This window comes from Ictalurus punctatus, chromosome 8, assembly GCF_001660625.3.
Source record: "Ictalurus punctatus breed USDA103 chromosome 8, Coco_2.0, whole genome shotgun sequence".
Lineage (NCBI taxonomy): Eukaryota > Metazoa > Chordata > Actinopteri > Siluriformes > Ictaluridae > Ictalurus > Ictalurus punctatus.
The window spans coordinates 22103996-22120071 of NC_030423.2; the positions used below are offsets into that span (position 1 = coordinate 22103996).

The window sequence follows — 16076 nt, forward strand, 5'->3', positions numbered from 1 at the left end:
ATAGGCTCCAGGTTCCCCCGTGACCCTGAAGAAGGAGTAAGCGGTAGAAGCTGGAGTTTGCATGTTCTGCCCGTGCTGCGGGGGTTTCCTCCGGTTTCCTCCGGTTTCCTCCCCCAGTCCAAAGACATGCTGAATGGCATGTCCAAAAGTGTCCATAGTGTATGAATGTGTATGTGAGTGTTGGATTGGCACCCTGTCCAGGGTGTACCCCGCTTTGTGCCCGATGCTCCCTGGGATAGGCTCCAGGTTCCCCCGTGACCCTGAAGAAGGAGTAAGCGGTAGAAGCTGGATGAATGGATGATGCAGCATTAGACCATAAGCACATCATAATGAAACTAAAGCCGAATCCTGGACATTTTCTCAAATTGCTTTGGAGGTTTTTGTAAGGTCCGAAAAAGAGGACGTAAGGTCAGCCTAACAAAAGCATTTCAGAGAACATCCATCCATCCATCCATCCATCTTCCATACCGCTTATCCTTTTCAGGATTTCAAATTTATTTGCGCATGCACCAGGAGGTTGCTCATGTGAGCCACGACTGGCAAGAGATAACCAGAACTATAATCAAGCAGCTGTCTATATTCTGTTATGTCAAAAGATTAATTTCTTTGGTTTTAAATGAAAAGAAAATGAATCCTGATAGCATTCCCATTTTTTACTAAATGTACCAATAATCCGAGTAATTTAGTTTTTTGACGTAACTGTAACAGATTACAGTTAACAGGTTTTTTTTGTATCCTGATTACGTAACGCTGTTACATGCATTCCATATCTCCGTATGTTGTGTATCCGTATATAGTGTACACAAGTTGGGGTACTGGAAAGGACCCCAGCTCACTACACATTGGGACACTGATAACTCAATTTCCGTTGACATGACTACATACCCGCATTGTATAACCACACCAAAAAATTTTACTTTAAAATGTTTAATTTTTATGTGTCATATTAATTTGTTCACTTAATCACACATGTTTCTGTCATGGTACTTTAAGCAGAATCGTAGGTGTCACGATCTCGCCGGAAGAGGTCACTGTGGAGACAACGTGCACGTGCTCGAAGAGCGCATGGACGCTAAGACTGTTTCCTATGGACACACGCCTTTTGTTTTGGTTTTGTTCACTTCCAGCTCGGGTATTGGTCGATGTTCGAGGGTGCGTCATGATTGGTCCCAGCTGTCTGTATTAAGCCTTAGAGGACTTTCTTCCTCAGTCATGTGACGTTTTCGCCTCCGTCTGATAGTACCTGAGGTCATGTTGGGAATAAAAGGTAACGCTGACAGAAAGTAAACTGAAGAAAGTCATTGTCAGTGAATCTAGGTGTGTGCTAATGCTAGCGTGCGTATGACGTCATGCGCCGTCGCCTAGAAGCGGCTTATAGTTCCGGTTAGTAAAAAAAAAAAACGCTAGTGATATATTTGAGATGATATTACCTTTCTAAAATCCACACACTAGACGGTAGCGTGCACAGTGCATGTAATGAGTAAGTCTCCCCCGTGCAGCGCGCAGACCAACTGATCCATAATGAGTTTCAGTGACTTCTTCTTCTTCTTCTTCTTTTTGTTTTAATGGCGGTTGGCAAACCACTAAAGGTACATTACCGCCACCTACTGGACTGGAGTGTGGGCAGTAGTTTGGCAGGGGGAAAAAAAAACAAAAAACAAACTAATAATAATAATACCAAAACAATAATACATAAATAAAAGAAAATAAAGAGATAAATAACTATATACTAGATATTCCTACTAGATTACTAAAGTCTCTCATGCTTCGTTGACAGCGATTTTCATTATAGATTAGTTGTTGCAGCTTTAATAGAAATATTATATATTGATTATTTTTTCCACTTTTACTGACTTCGACTTTTTACCAGCATCAGTTCTGATCATAATTACCAAACATTTATTCGTTTTCAGAATTTTAACCCTTTAAACACCAGTTTCTTTACATAATGCAAACATCCTCCAAGCTCAGGAAGCTTCTTTGACTCTCATACATGAGTTGGGATTTGTGATTTCCAGTACAATATCATGTCTTTCTTTCAAACTGTTCACACACACACACACACACACACACACACACACACACACACACACACACACACTTTTCAGTACACACATACAAACCACAACTCTGATGTGAACGCACATATACATACACACAGACGATTATAGCTACATCATTGATTCAGTTGGTCTGCAGTGCTCTATAAAACAGCAGAATCAGAAAAAAAGGGAAAACATGTATTTTCTCTATAGGCTAAACCTGAGAAAATTAGTTTTAAAAAAATCACTGTCAACAAAATAAAAGCCTATTAATGCAGAATGCATGATTTTATGCTTAAGCATCACAGGGATTAAATATTGCAGTTTGAATTGGTGTCAATGGGGACATTTTTGTCCTTAAGATCCTGATACTATTTTGTGTACATACTTTAAATATAGATTTATGAAAGCAAATGAGGGTGAAATATTAAAATTCCAATAAAATACACACCTTTTGCTAAACACAGACAAAAGGATTTTTAAAAATCAAAAAGACAAAAATGTCCATAAGGAAGCACAAGGATTAATCATTAAACACTTAATTCATTAGACTCAAATAAACCGTATACATAACATCAAATAAATTACAAAAGAAGTCGCTAACGTAAGTAATCATTTGAGAGCTACAACAACTATAACAAGCTACTTACATCTGAGACTTCGTACACCATTTTTATTTTCGAGCTGTGAGACTTCAGAAAATGACAATTTCCCTTGACCAGCAGATGGCAGCATCACACTGCTCTCACTGTTGTGCTCTCAATCAAGTTTGAGCCCAAATACCTACACTAACACAGAGAAACACAGTACCAGAGTGACTGTAAAGAAGGCATTATTGTTTCAATACTGTCTGCTGCAGTCAATTACTTAAAATCCTGGACTCTGATCGGTCAGAAGGTGTTGATTCATTTCCTATACAGTAGGAAACAGTAGCTCTTACAATTGTGCACTTACAAGTCACAGGTTTATATTAACGTGCTTGATTTAATACGTTATTGTTTCTACGATAGTAAAAGCTCATTCACAGGGACTTGTACGGCTCAACATAATCTAAGGCTAAAAATAAACCAATACAAATTTTAAAAGGGGTAGTCTATGTAAGGAGAAGTTTATAACATTTATGCAAGGTGTCGCCAATGTAAGCACTTTGTAACAGTCAGAGCTAAGGCTGTAAGTTTTCTGACATCTTCAGGACCAGGGCCATTTCTAGGCATAGGAGAACTAGGCGGTCTTCTAGGGCGCAACCAGTTTGGGGGTGACAATGAGCACCCCAAAGCTCTTGTCTGACTCACCCACCCAAGAGGAAGATACCAAGGTTGTAAAATGGCCTGGGCATTTATTGTAAATCTTGAATCAGGTAATGCTTTATGATTGTTTGTAATTATCTGGTATCCATGGTGACAGTAGGTGCTGTTGTTAGGAAGAGAGATAGAGATGTAGAGGGCTAGGAATGTTAATGCTTACACATGGGGCTGGTGGTGTGTGTGTGTGGGGGGGGGGGGGGGGGGGGGGGGGGGGCTGCAATAGAAATCTCTCCTAGGGCACCAAAATGCCCAGAAATGGCCCTGCTCAGGACTTTACGCTTTACGCTTTCACAGTAACACAACAAGCTGCGTTTTTATTTCCAATTCTGATGTGTGGTGCTCTATCTCGTCTGCTTAAAAATCAGGTTAATTAACATCCTGTTAACACAGCTCAACCAGTCAATGGTGACACAGGAAAAGGGGCCATGGCAAATAATCAATTACACATACTCTACCACTCTAGCTACTAATTGTTTAGCTAATTAATGCAATACTTTCTAAAAGAGCCTGGAAATTAGAAACTATAAAACTTTAACTGTTCTATTTTTTTTCCTTACACATATTGTCTTTGTTTAACATGTTATGCACATTAACAATATACAGAACACAGTGTTTAAAAACCGGCCTGTGGTTGGGGTAGAGGGGTGCCAATACATTACTTATAGACCTACAAGGTGATTTGGGTGTACCTTGTGTTGCTTTTGGCTGTGTAGCAACCTATCCTGATGTCACTTGTGGGTGAGGCCTTGTACATCTATCTAAACACAAATAAAAACAAATTAACATTAAATAACACACTAATTAGTGTGGAAATCGTTTGTTGGATTTTTACTTATTACATGCTCTGCGTCGTACGAGCTTCGTTCTCAAATTAGATTCGCAAAGCAAGCAAATTGTACTACCTACGTAAACTCACCAGACGCACCAGCAATCTCTGCTACTTCCTTTCTGGCTTTATTTTTCTTTGTAAAGTCTTTATACATGTTTAAAGACAGATCGTATATATTCTTTGGTAGAAGGTACAAGAAGTAAAAACTATGGCAATGGCAAATTATATTATTGTATCAATTCTGGTCCATTTGAAACCAATGCTTTTCCATCATCAAGACTGAGGACCATCATCCATCCATCCATTTTTCATACCACTTATCCTACACAGGAGAGCCTGGAGCCTATCCCAGGGAACTCGGGGCACAAGTTGGGAAACACCCTGGGTGATGGGGTGCCAATTCATTGCAGGGCACAATCCTGCATACATTCACACACTATGGACAGTTTTGAGATGCCAATCAGCCTACAACGTATATCTTTGCTCTGGGGGAGGAAACGGGAGTAGTCGGAGGAAATGCCCACAGCACTGGGAGAACTGAGCTGTGGCTCAGGGGGTAGAGTGGGTTGTCCACTAATCATATTGTTGGCAATTCGATTCCCGGCCCACGTGACTCCACATGCCAAAGTGTCCTTGCGCAAGATACTGAAGCCCAAGTTGCTCCCGATGGCAAAGTTAGTGCCTTGCATGGCAGCTCTGCGATGGTGTGTGTGTGTGAATGGATGAATGAGAAGCAGTGTAAACCGTTGGTTAATGAACCCCAAAGGTTAAAAAAGTGCTATATATGTGCAGACCATTTACCAACATGCAAACTCCGCGCACACACAGGGCAGAGGTGGGATTCGAACCCCCAACCCTGGAGGTGCGAGGCCTGCCTAAGACCATCATTAGTTTATTAATTCAATTCAGTTTTATTTGTAAACTGCTTTTAATAATACACAGTCACAAAGTTAGCTTGACAGAAATCTTAATGGAAATTTAGATTTAATAAATAAACAAGAGCAGACCATGACAACAAGGAAAATCTGTCAAATCTAAGTGACACTGGATAGTGGGATTATAGATCACTATGGTATGCAGGTGTAGAAGAGTAAAGAGAAACAATACTGAGTGTGCTGAAAAGATGTACGAGCAGATTGTCAAAGATGATCACAGGACAAGCTTTAAGATGACAGAAGCAGCTCTTTGGTACAAATCTACAGTATGCTTGTGAGATAGAACACTGAAGCAAGGGTGAAAGGTGTTTCGGGAACAGTCACCACAGCAGAAAGAGAGACACAAGTGCAGAAGCACCGAGCAGAAACAGGGCATCAGGATGGATAAGGCAGGTCAAGAGGGCGAGATGAGCAACTGTGTCGACACATATGCACCTCCAAAACTGCACTGCCATGCTTATTTCTCTCCAAGACTCTGACAACAATCTGAAAATCTATGGATTGCTTTTTTTTTTTTTCAATAAAAACTTGATATTGTTCCTAAAATATAAATAAATAAATCCAAACAACGAAAGCAACTGTTCATATTTAATATGAATGATTTTGCACTATTTCTAGATCACTGACTAACTGTTTGGTGAGGTTTTCGTTGAGACTTATCCCTTCTACTGAAGCACGTGCTCAGAGCTCAGATTGCACTCTGATGGATTTTCTCTGACACGGATAATCTGGAATCCGTTTTGTATTAAATTGGAAAAGAATGCAAAATAACAGACTTGTGGTGGTATCAGACCTTTGGGCCTCACTGTATGTGTTTATATAAATATTACAAGTGTTATAGACTGAATAAAATGAATTATTATTATTATTATTATTATTATTATTATTATTATTATTATTATTATTATTATTTTAGCAGCTCAGCTTTAAACATCTTAAATGTCCTAGAATGTGACATTAAAATGTGCTTTGATGCAGAGTGACCTCATAATGTTCATAGGGTGTGACTGCACACTCGTAATCTTTTGCTCTGTCCTTCACTCATACATTTTCCTACACACACACACATGCATGCACACACACACTGCAGCACAACCCTCCCCTTCTGGCTGACACTTTTTCTCAATGGATTCTGAGAAAGAGAGGCTGAATGAAACCGCTCGACAGCCTTCACTTGGTAACTTCTCTCCCTGACAAAGGGATGCAAGGAAAGAGGGATGGAGGGAAGGAGGGATGCTGAAGGTATTGGTGTCCGCTGTTTCCATGATATATGCAAAGCCGAAACATCCGGCCTACTTTTCAGAAATGGAAGCAGATCTCTGTCATTCACACTCACCCTGCCTGAGGATTACAGCCCATAATCTGCACAGCAACAGTCCCCACATCTATCTCGCGCTCTCTATCTCTCTCTCTCTTTGTCTCATATACAATGAGCTAATGGAGAAGGAGAGCGAGAGAGAGAGAGAGAGAGAATGGAAAGGAGGGGGTGAAAAAGGAGAGTGAAAAAATAAGAGTGAATGAGAGATAGAGAGAGAGAGGTGAGATTAAGAATGGCTGCTGATTCATTCATATTTTTTTTACCTCCTTTCACTCGAGGGTAGTGAAATGAAGGAAAGATGGATTGGACTGATTGGGCGGGGCTTATCTGTCAGTCAAGCTCATCCTTGCTGCCACCTTCATCAGTAGCTGAGGATGAGGAGGGTGATTACGTCATTGCTATGCTGTGGTAAATGCAGCACGGTATATGGGGCTGGATTCTGCAGGGTACAACAGCACTGCAGTGTAACACACACACACACACACACACACACACACACACATAAGCAAAACATGCCTGTGGATGCTCATATCATGCGAAAGCAATAACTTCTCACAATAACATCAATCTATACACCCACAGTATATTACATGTTTATGAGAAATCAGTGCCAGTCTCATGACGTCTTGGAGAATGGAGAAGATCAGGTGGAACTGGTGATGGAGAGTGAACACAGCATTGGATGAGGAAGCTTTTTCATTAAGACGAGTGCGCAGTGAAAGCAGGCCAGCTCTGGTGTGTTTGGTGACGTTTGCGGTTGACGTAGCCTAGATGACATCATTGGGTGCAGTCGGACAAAAAAAAAACCCCAGCGCTCCCTCTACGGGCATCGAGATGACGGCGGTGAACAAAGAGGAGTGCATCCTAAAAACATTTCAAGGAATTTGAACCATTCTCGTGATCATTTTGTTTAAAAATGCAAGATATGAATGAAAGTTTATTGATTCTTAAGCAAAAGAGTTTGTTTCTTTGTACTGTATTATATACTGAAGGTAAGGCATAAATAATAATAATAATAATAATAATAATAATAATAGTCGACATGGTGGTACAGTGGGTAGCGTTAATGCTTCACAGCTCCATGGTGTGATGATCCTGAGCTTTGGGCTTTCCTCCTGGTTCTCCAGGTTCCTCCCACCTCCAAAAAAAAACTGATGATACATATTTCACCATGCTGATCTGAAAATTAACTCTGTGCTCTGATTATAAGGACGCCCTTCAAAATTCTTTTACTCTGTAAAGTGTTTCTGGATGCAAAAGTTTTGAGGAACAGCCTCCCCCCCCGAGCTAGAGAGGCCAAATCCATTTTCTCCACATTCTACAGTTTCCTCCCGCTGTCCAAAACCATGCAGGTAGGCAGACTGGGTACACTAGGTGTGAATGAGTGTGTGAATTTACATAGCACCTTTCTCAAACCGAAGGTCACTTTACAATTTTGGGAAAAGAAACACTTAGAAATAGTGACCAAGCAAACAAACAAGCAGGCTGAAGTCTTTCAAGTGGTGTTGCTGTGATCAGATTTCAACCTCGACAATCAATCACGCTGGTATGGCCCACGCAGTCCACAATGTGACCTGGATCTACAGATTTTAGTGTACTAAGAATGATTTCCAGATTCATTCATCACACACCTGTTCGTTACTCATGCTGGCTTACTGTTCTGTTGAGTTTTGAATGAACATTTTCTATTTTCCGATTCTCTACTTCTTGGAATCAGAAAAGCATCTCCACACACTCTGGAAAAAAACAAATCTGAGCACCCGTTCCATTTCCTGCTGAAGAACTAGACTTGGACTGGGGGAGTGAGAGAGAAGCGAGAGAGAGCACAAGAGACAGAGAAATATATATATATAAAGATTAGACATGCAAGGATGACTAATGTTTTACGTAACTGCAGAGAATTCCTCTCGGTGCTCCTCAACGGGCTGCGGGTTGCGTTCGTTTGGGAAACCTCCCACTTCTCCTATGCAAAGATCAACCGCTGTGAACATTCACAGCCATCAATCATTCAAAGTCGTAGGATTTACATGGAAGCAGGGCTGAGAGCAGATGGGTATGGAAAGTATGAAAAGGAGAGAAAGACAGAGCAGTTGAGAGGCGAGAACATCCAGGTTCCGGTTCACTGGCCACTGGTTTAAAAGTTCTCAAAGCAGGGTCCTTGATCAACATCTGGGACATTTTTCAAATCACATATCTGTGGTAAAGATTGCTATCAACTAGCATCAAGGTTGTTATGTTTATTATTTAGTTATCATAGCTGTGAGCCTAACAGATTGCTCACGGTTTTTGTTCATTCTGATGGTTGATGTGAGAATGAACTGAAGCTCTTGGCATGTATCTGCATGAATTTATAATGTACATTGCACTGCAGACACCAAAAAAAAAGAAAAAAAAGAAAAAAGAAGTCAGGAACCAATGAGAGTAAAATTACATATACTGAATTTATTTGTGTTTATTATTTACAACATACTGTATGCTCAACATGTTCATCCTGACTCTCTACGTATTTTCTCAGCCACTATTTCTCATTTTTTTTCTCAACATATCCAGATAGACACATTTGTCTAACATGGTTCCTGACTTTTCAGACACCTTTTATAAGACCCGCTGCTGTAGGGTAGAGTGGGCAAATCCTTTCTAACTAATAACAATATTTGGATCTTTCAATGCTATAGATCTCAATTTTCCATGAATTTACATGCAAACATATTTATTTCATTGGAAATCATCCTGTCAGGGAAACGTACATTTCAATACTCATACAGTGTTGCATATGAGGTTCACTCCAAGTTCAACTTTGGTGAAATTTGATTTGTTTTTTTTGTGCCCAATAGCTAACAAGCTGTGATTGTTTTGGGGCGATCCTTCATAGAGTGGCAGATTCAAAGTGGAAGACACGGTCATCATATAAAAAGTAGTTAGCATGTTTGCCTCTCACCTCCGGGGTTGGGGGTTCGACTCCGACCTTTGCATGTTCTCCCTGTGATTCGTTCGGGGATTTCCTCTGGGTACTCTGGTTTCCTCCCACAGTCCAAAGACATGCGTTGTAGACTGATTCACACTTCTAAATTGTTTATAGTGTGTGAATGTGTGTGCCCCAAGATTTGTTGGCACACTGTCCAGGGGTGCCCAAATTCCTTGGGATAGGATCCTGGTTTCCTGCGACCCTGTGTAGCATAAGCGTTATGTAAGATGGATGGATAGACCCCAGATGATCAGAGTAATCAAAGGTTGATATTAATGCACCTGTTCTAATACGTCAATCTTTCTATAGTAACAACTTCGACAGGGACTGGTAAGGTGGGCACTTCATGTAAATAAATTTAAAAACCTGTGTATTCGTTGATATGATAAAGTTTAACATAAAGAGATTTATTCCTTTAACATTTATGGAAGGAGTCTTGCTCTGGTTGCTATTTTTCGAGTCTTTTGTGCCCGGCAGGTCTTTCAAGAAGTTTCTCTTGTGTTTAATCTGTACAAAGAAAACTTTACCGCATGATACTTTTGAGAAGCGTGCGTCGTTTATGTTTATGTGATGGGTAGATGATTGGTAGAGTTGAAAATCTGCTATGTAAATGTCAGCACTACATTATGTATGAATAATTACATGGTATATATAGGACAGATATAAATTCTCCTTTGTGACTGTATAGCCTTTGACGTAACTTCCAGGTCCACAATCCGAGCTAAATCAAATCGTGTTTGAGACACAGTGGTGAAGTGGAGTGGGAGTGTGGGGAAGAAACCTGCATGAGCTAAGTGATGGGTAAGCATTTGTGGGTGTTTAGGATACTCATTGGTATTGTTTTTTTTTTAATCCCACTTCCTGTCCTATTTCCATCGCCGCTGTTTTACTGTGCAGCGGAGATTTCTGTTTGCATCACTGTTGGCGTCACAATCCTCCTCCAGCCATGAGTCGCTCGCTAGCTTGCTCTCCAACTCTCCCCGACTTCCCCCCTAAAGTTTTTTACCTCACTGAAACCAAAATAAACTGCCTACAGAATGGGATGAATCACTCATCCCCTCGTCCTCCCCTCCTTCCTTCCTTTTTCCTGCACTTTAGTAGGGCGCTTCTCCCGGAAATCACGACGCTTGCCGAGTTATATTTTGAGCCCTAAGTGCTGATGGGAGAGATGTTAGCAGCTGAGACTTGCCAGGGATGTGGAGGCGCCAGTGGTGAAGGTTAAGGCCATTAAGCCCAGCTAAGCACCGTTTGTGTTTGAATGATCTTTGACCTTCATAAGTTATTTTGTGCAGCCACAGTTCAAAAACACATGATCACTCATTTCGTCCTGAACTATCATTAACACTATTACAAAAAATCTTTTCCTACCTTCTGTCATGGTTTGGTGGCAGAGACAGATGCAAGTGTAGATTTTCAGTTTTAATGACTACCAAAACAAAACAAAACAAGAAGTATGAACAGGAAGCAAAACACTAAGGCAAGATTCAAACAGTACCAAAGACCATGAGCATAAAGACAGAGACGAAAGACTAACACAAGATTAGGAGTGCAGTGCAAACTGTGGCTATATGCACATAGGTGCTCATTAAGTCAGTGAGAATCAGGTGCGGGTGGTCATGTGATGGTGATGCTGTGTGGTGCAATGGCTGCTGGGAACTGTATTCCGGAGTCCCTTCCAGGATATCCATGACACCTTCCTGAGAAATGAGAGCTCCTCAAGGGTTTACTTGTACTTTTAAAAAAATGGTTCATGTGATGCACACACTGTAAATCATAACAACTCTCTAACCAGTCCTAGCTAGTATTGGCTAACTAACTAGCCTAGTTTGAGTTTTTGATTTGATTTATTAGGAGGTTGTTTGCGTTGGTGGCCAATAGAAAACAATAAGACGTGACTGGAGGAGCTTCTCATTATTCAGTAGTGACACTTGAGAGTTTTTAATCCTTGCTGATTTCTTTCTGTTGCTTGCTGCACATCTAAAAATAACAAAAAAGAAGCTAATTAGCCATCAAAATTAGTGACGAGTGATGAAAATCCAATGTGAGAATGATCTAACACCTGACACTGTACTTACATACTGTTTGCTCTTGTATACTCCTGAGAAACCACAAGGGTTCTTTAGATGCTTATGTCTGCTTTTGCACTTCTTCCCCAGATAAGGTAACCATAACAACACTCTTTCCAGTCCTAGCTACTATCAGATGGCTAACCACCATAGCTTGCTCTCTAGATTAGATTTACCATTATCAGTTATGCAGATGAAATAAAGATTGCAGCTTTCGAGGAAGAAAATTTTAAGAATTTGAACTGTGTGTGACATGACTGTATGCAGCTACAGTTAGTGGTTAGTTAGTGGTGAACATCCCAAAATATGTTATTTTCGGTTAAACAAAGTCGGAATATTGGCAGTGAAATGTTTCCCCAGCACTTTATCCTCCGTGATTGTTTTTCTCAGTTCTTCCCTAACTTGCGACCCGATTGGTTGGCAGGTAATCAATAAAAGTGCTATTTCTGAGCACTTTTGGAAGTTCCTCTGTAAAGAAAAAAACATGCTTCACATAGGATTGCGTGAGACCTTGCGAAACCTTGCGAAATCAGAACTTTTCTGAAAAAGAATAACGATGATGGTTCCTTCAGAAGGACATGTTCTGGTATGAGATTGCACCTTTTTATCCATAACCATCTCAACACTTCAAGAAGGTTCTCCTGGACTGAAATCCCACCATTACAATCTGAACTTTTCACTTCGGAACACACAAATATTCTGAAATATCTCTGAAAGTCTTTCTCATCCATGATGGGAACCCTGCCATCATCACACTTTCAGTGCGAAGCATCGGGAAAGGACAGCGACATCATGGACGAGCCAGACCGTGTGTGTGTGTGTTGGACTCAGCAGGTATGCATTTGATCCAGGTTTGCAGGAGAGGTGAGATATTTCTCTCACACATCCAATCCAAGGTGCTGTAGAGACAGTCTGACGCCTGATGCGTCTGTTTCATCTTTTTTCCCGGAACAGCAGGGAGGGGGTTGGCTGTGGAGACGGCTACATTGCACAGATTGCTGTGGGTCTTCACGGTTTGAAGGTTTTTGAAGCTGAAAGCACCTACAAATATTCTCATGCATGTGTTTTTATTGATTGGGAATATTTACTTTCTTTCTTTTTTTTTGTTTTGTTTTGTTTTTAACCCACTTCCACCCCTCTTTTCTCCCCCAAACAAATTCTTTTAGACTATTTAAAACTCTTCTGAGAGAAGAAGGGGGAAGAACGTGAAGGAAATAAGCAATAGTAAAAGCAAAAAAATATGATCAATAATAAAAATTTGGAAAGGGGACATGGGAGAGAAAAAGAACAAACTATATTTGTAATTTTGTTTGTTTGTTTTGTGATGTCATTTGTGTCACACTGATGCCCCATTTACAAAATCTGTATGTAAGGTAACAGAATAAGACATTTCCAGCACAGGTTAAAGCCTTTCACAACTAACAATAAAACCTACAAAATCTACAAGATATATATATATATATATTTTGTTGTTTTTTTTTAAACAGCATTGTTGCCACCCCAGCCCACTATGATTCCACTTTTATCCTGAATTATAATTACTGAAATACCTTTTTCCACAATGGGGTCATCCATTATAAAATATGAAAAACGTACATTTTAATTTATTCACTTAAACCTGTTCCCTGAACATGTTCAATATTTGGAATATTCCAAGTTCAACAGGAAGTTGCATTATCCAAGTTTCCTGAAGATTCTGGGAAGAAGAAAAGTAAGCTCTCTCATACTTTTTTGTTTATTTTGTATGTTACTGTGATATTGGATGAGTCTCACTCAGCTCACGATCTCCCTAACTGGTGAATCAGTATATCATGTACAGAAGTTTGGGCACTGGTAAGGACCCTGGCTCACTACACATTGGGACACTGATGACTCAATTTCCAGTGACATGACTAAGTACTCACGTTGTAAAATGTCACAAAAAAATGAAAAACTTCAAAATATTTAAGTTTTATATGTCATAACAATTTGTTAACTTAATCATATGCGTTTCTGTCCTGGTACATCAAGCAGCATCATAGGCAGGTTAATGGATTAAAAAAACAAAAACAATCATTAAACACTTAAGTCATTAGACTCAAACAAACCGTATATAGAACATCAAATAAAGTTTAAAATCATTAACGTAAGTAATCATTTGAGAGCTACGACATTCATAACAAGCTACTTACATTTGTAGCTGGAAGTTGACTGAGAGTTCTTGAGAACTCTGAGAGGCTGAGAGGCTCTTCAGAAAACATGACATCATTTCCAGTAAGGGAACATAGTGAGCATTGACGCTCCCTGGTTTTTATGGTGCAGTGTGGGATTTTGCGATTGAGACAACCCTTAAAATGGCCGACGCCCTGACTACTGAACCAGGGATCTGATTGACACGCACCAATCGACGAGATCACTTTGAAAATACAACTCGGCTGTGTGAATTATTTACTGAAGGTCAATAATTAATGATTTGTTTTAAGTAAATCATTAGAATGTCCTGATAGTCCTCATACTGTTAGCACGGAAAAGCTAGTGAACGACATTTTGTTTTTTTGCTAATACTATGCTGAAGAAAAGAAACTGTACAATAAACGGTTTCATTATTTAAATTTCTTACAAGTGATACGTGGCACCGCTATCATGGAATCATTTAGACATTCCTGAAACAAATCCAACCAAGAAGTAGGAGTTTATCAAGAACCTACAGGTCGGCACTGAGGATTTTAATAAATATGATTTTATTAGAGCTGAAGTCTGAAACACTCACATACACAAACACATGGAGGAGAGGTGGTACGCCGTATGGCCTTCATCTCCTCCAGCACCGCTTCTGACAGGAACACATAGACTGAACTAAGAATAACCGCTCACACTCGCAGCCTAATCTAACACCTTTCAGAACGTGGGAATGTGTGTCACACACAATTGTCCAGAACAGGCAGCAACACACCTCCCACTCAGCTACGCCATTTTGTTTCTTTCTTTCATATCTCATATAATACCTGCTTATTGATTCACTGTAAAAAAAATAAATAAATAAAAAATTTTAAATAAATACAAATAAAAATAAAACTTTTACAGTATATCATTAGCAGCACAGCTGGCAAGTTGGTGTTGTAAATAAAATGTATGTTTAATTTATTTATAAACAGCTTCCATACTACAATGTTTGTCCATAATGCAAAACTGAATTTATACACAATTACACTGCTAACATTACATTAGCATTCAAATTATCCATCACAGTTATATGCTGTTTTAACTCTTTTTTTTCTTTTTTTTTCTTTTTTTTTGTGCTAAATATACAGTATGTCCTAAATCAATCAAAAAGTCTGAAATCCTACAGATTAACATCAGCAGCTGTTTCATGTAGCTTTTACAAGTATATAGCTAGCTAACTGTGCTAGTTAAGTATTAAAATGTCAGCAGCTACTTGTTTAAGGTTAAGGTTAAGGCTACTTGGTTAAGGTGCAAGGTATTTTATTTATTTATTTATTTATTTTGATTGAAGGTTGCTCATAATTTGACTAATTTATATTTCAGTAGCTACCACCAGCTGTATTGCTTATCTGTTTAAACTAGCTGGCTTTGGTAGCTAGCGAGGCTAGCAAGTCTCCTTCAGATCTCCTGTTTAGCGTTACCTCTGGTTTAAACGTAATGTACTTACCCTGGTTTGCTGATATTACTGAAGTTGTAAAAGGATTTCTGAAATGTTAGTCAAACAAATTGACAAATGAGTGTTGACAAAAGAGTTACTGATACCGTTTTTCATGAAATACTTGAATGAAACACTTTGGGCATGCTGTTACAGAGAAATAATCAACAATAGGGTGGTGTGATGAGCGAATTTACTGCTACCACCCCAAAGCTGATGTGGCTCAGGTGGTAGGGTGGGTTGTCCACTAATTGTTGGCAGTTCCATTCCCGGCAAGACACTGAACCACAAGTTGTTCCCAATGGCAAGCTTGTGCGTGTGTGTGTGTGTGAATGAGAAACAGTGTAATGCGCTTTGTAGAACTGCTAAGGTTCAAAAGAGCTATATAAGTGCAGACCATTTTATTGCTCTTACACCACGGCAATTTGCCAACAGTTTCTATTTCTTATTTAATATAGAACAGCACGTCATACTTTTTATTCGTTTACAGTTACATTTAATGTGGAATATCCACCAAACAGGTTGGATCCTAAACCATAGGTTCTCATGTTAGCGAGAGTTTTTTGAGATTTTTTTTGCATGGTCTTTAGTAGTTTGCTGGTAAATGAGACATTTTAGCTGTACTCATGTTCGACGCACATGAATCGAAGGGGGCTTTGGCCGAATGTGCGTTGTGATGATGTTACTCGACGCGCCCAAATCTGCAGTAATTTTGCAAACTTTCAAGCTCATCCGAATATTGCAGTGTTTGCTTTATTTTGCGTTAATTTCTCTGATCGCAAAATCACAAAATCCTGGCGGGACTGATTAAACAAAAGGCTCCTCACAGGAAACCACTATATTGACGAGTACAGACATTTTTAATCTGTTTATATGGCGTGTTCGTCATACGAGTCCCTGTGAATGAGCCGTTATTATGGAAACTATAACGTATCAGAACGAGCACGTTAATATAAACCTGCACTTCGGTCAGAGCTGCT

At 39.7% G+C, this 16076-nt stretch overlaps 2 long non-coding RNA genes across 3 annotated transcripts; both read right to left on the reverse strand.

The window, feature by feature from the left end:
- Positions 1 to 403: 403 nt before the first annotated feature.
- On the reverse strand, positions 404 to 2844 carry LOC124628402 (uncharacterized). Its single transcript, XR_006982897.2, has 3 exons — positions 2693 to 2844; positions 1431 to 1612; positions 404 to 1243 (listed from the first exon to the last, which is right to left on the reverse strand). It is a non-coding gene; the product is annotated as an uncharacterized LOC124628402 (long non-coding RNA).
- A 3190-nt stretch (positions 2845 to 6034) lies between these two features.
- On the reverse strand, positions 6035 to 13774 carry LOC128633506 (uncharacterized). 2 transcript variants are annotated; one of them, XR_008396925.1, is made up of 3 exons: positions 10762 to 12817; positions 9367 to 9595; positions 6035 to 8467 (listed from the first exon to the last, which is right to left on the reverse strand). It is a non-coding gene; the product is annotated as an uncharacterized LOC128633506 (long non-coding RNA). The 2 variants fall into 2 exon arrangements; XR_008396926.1 differs by lacking the exon at positions 6035 to 8467 and adding an exon at positions 13631 to 13774 and having other exon boundaries at positions 8518 to 9595; positions 10762 to 10819.
- Between the last annotated feature and the right edge of the window lie 2302 nt (positions 13775 to 16076).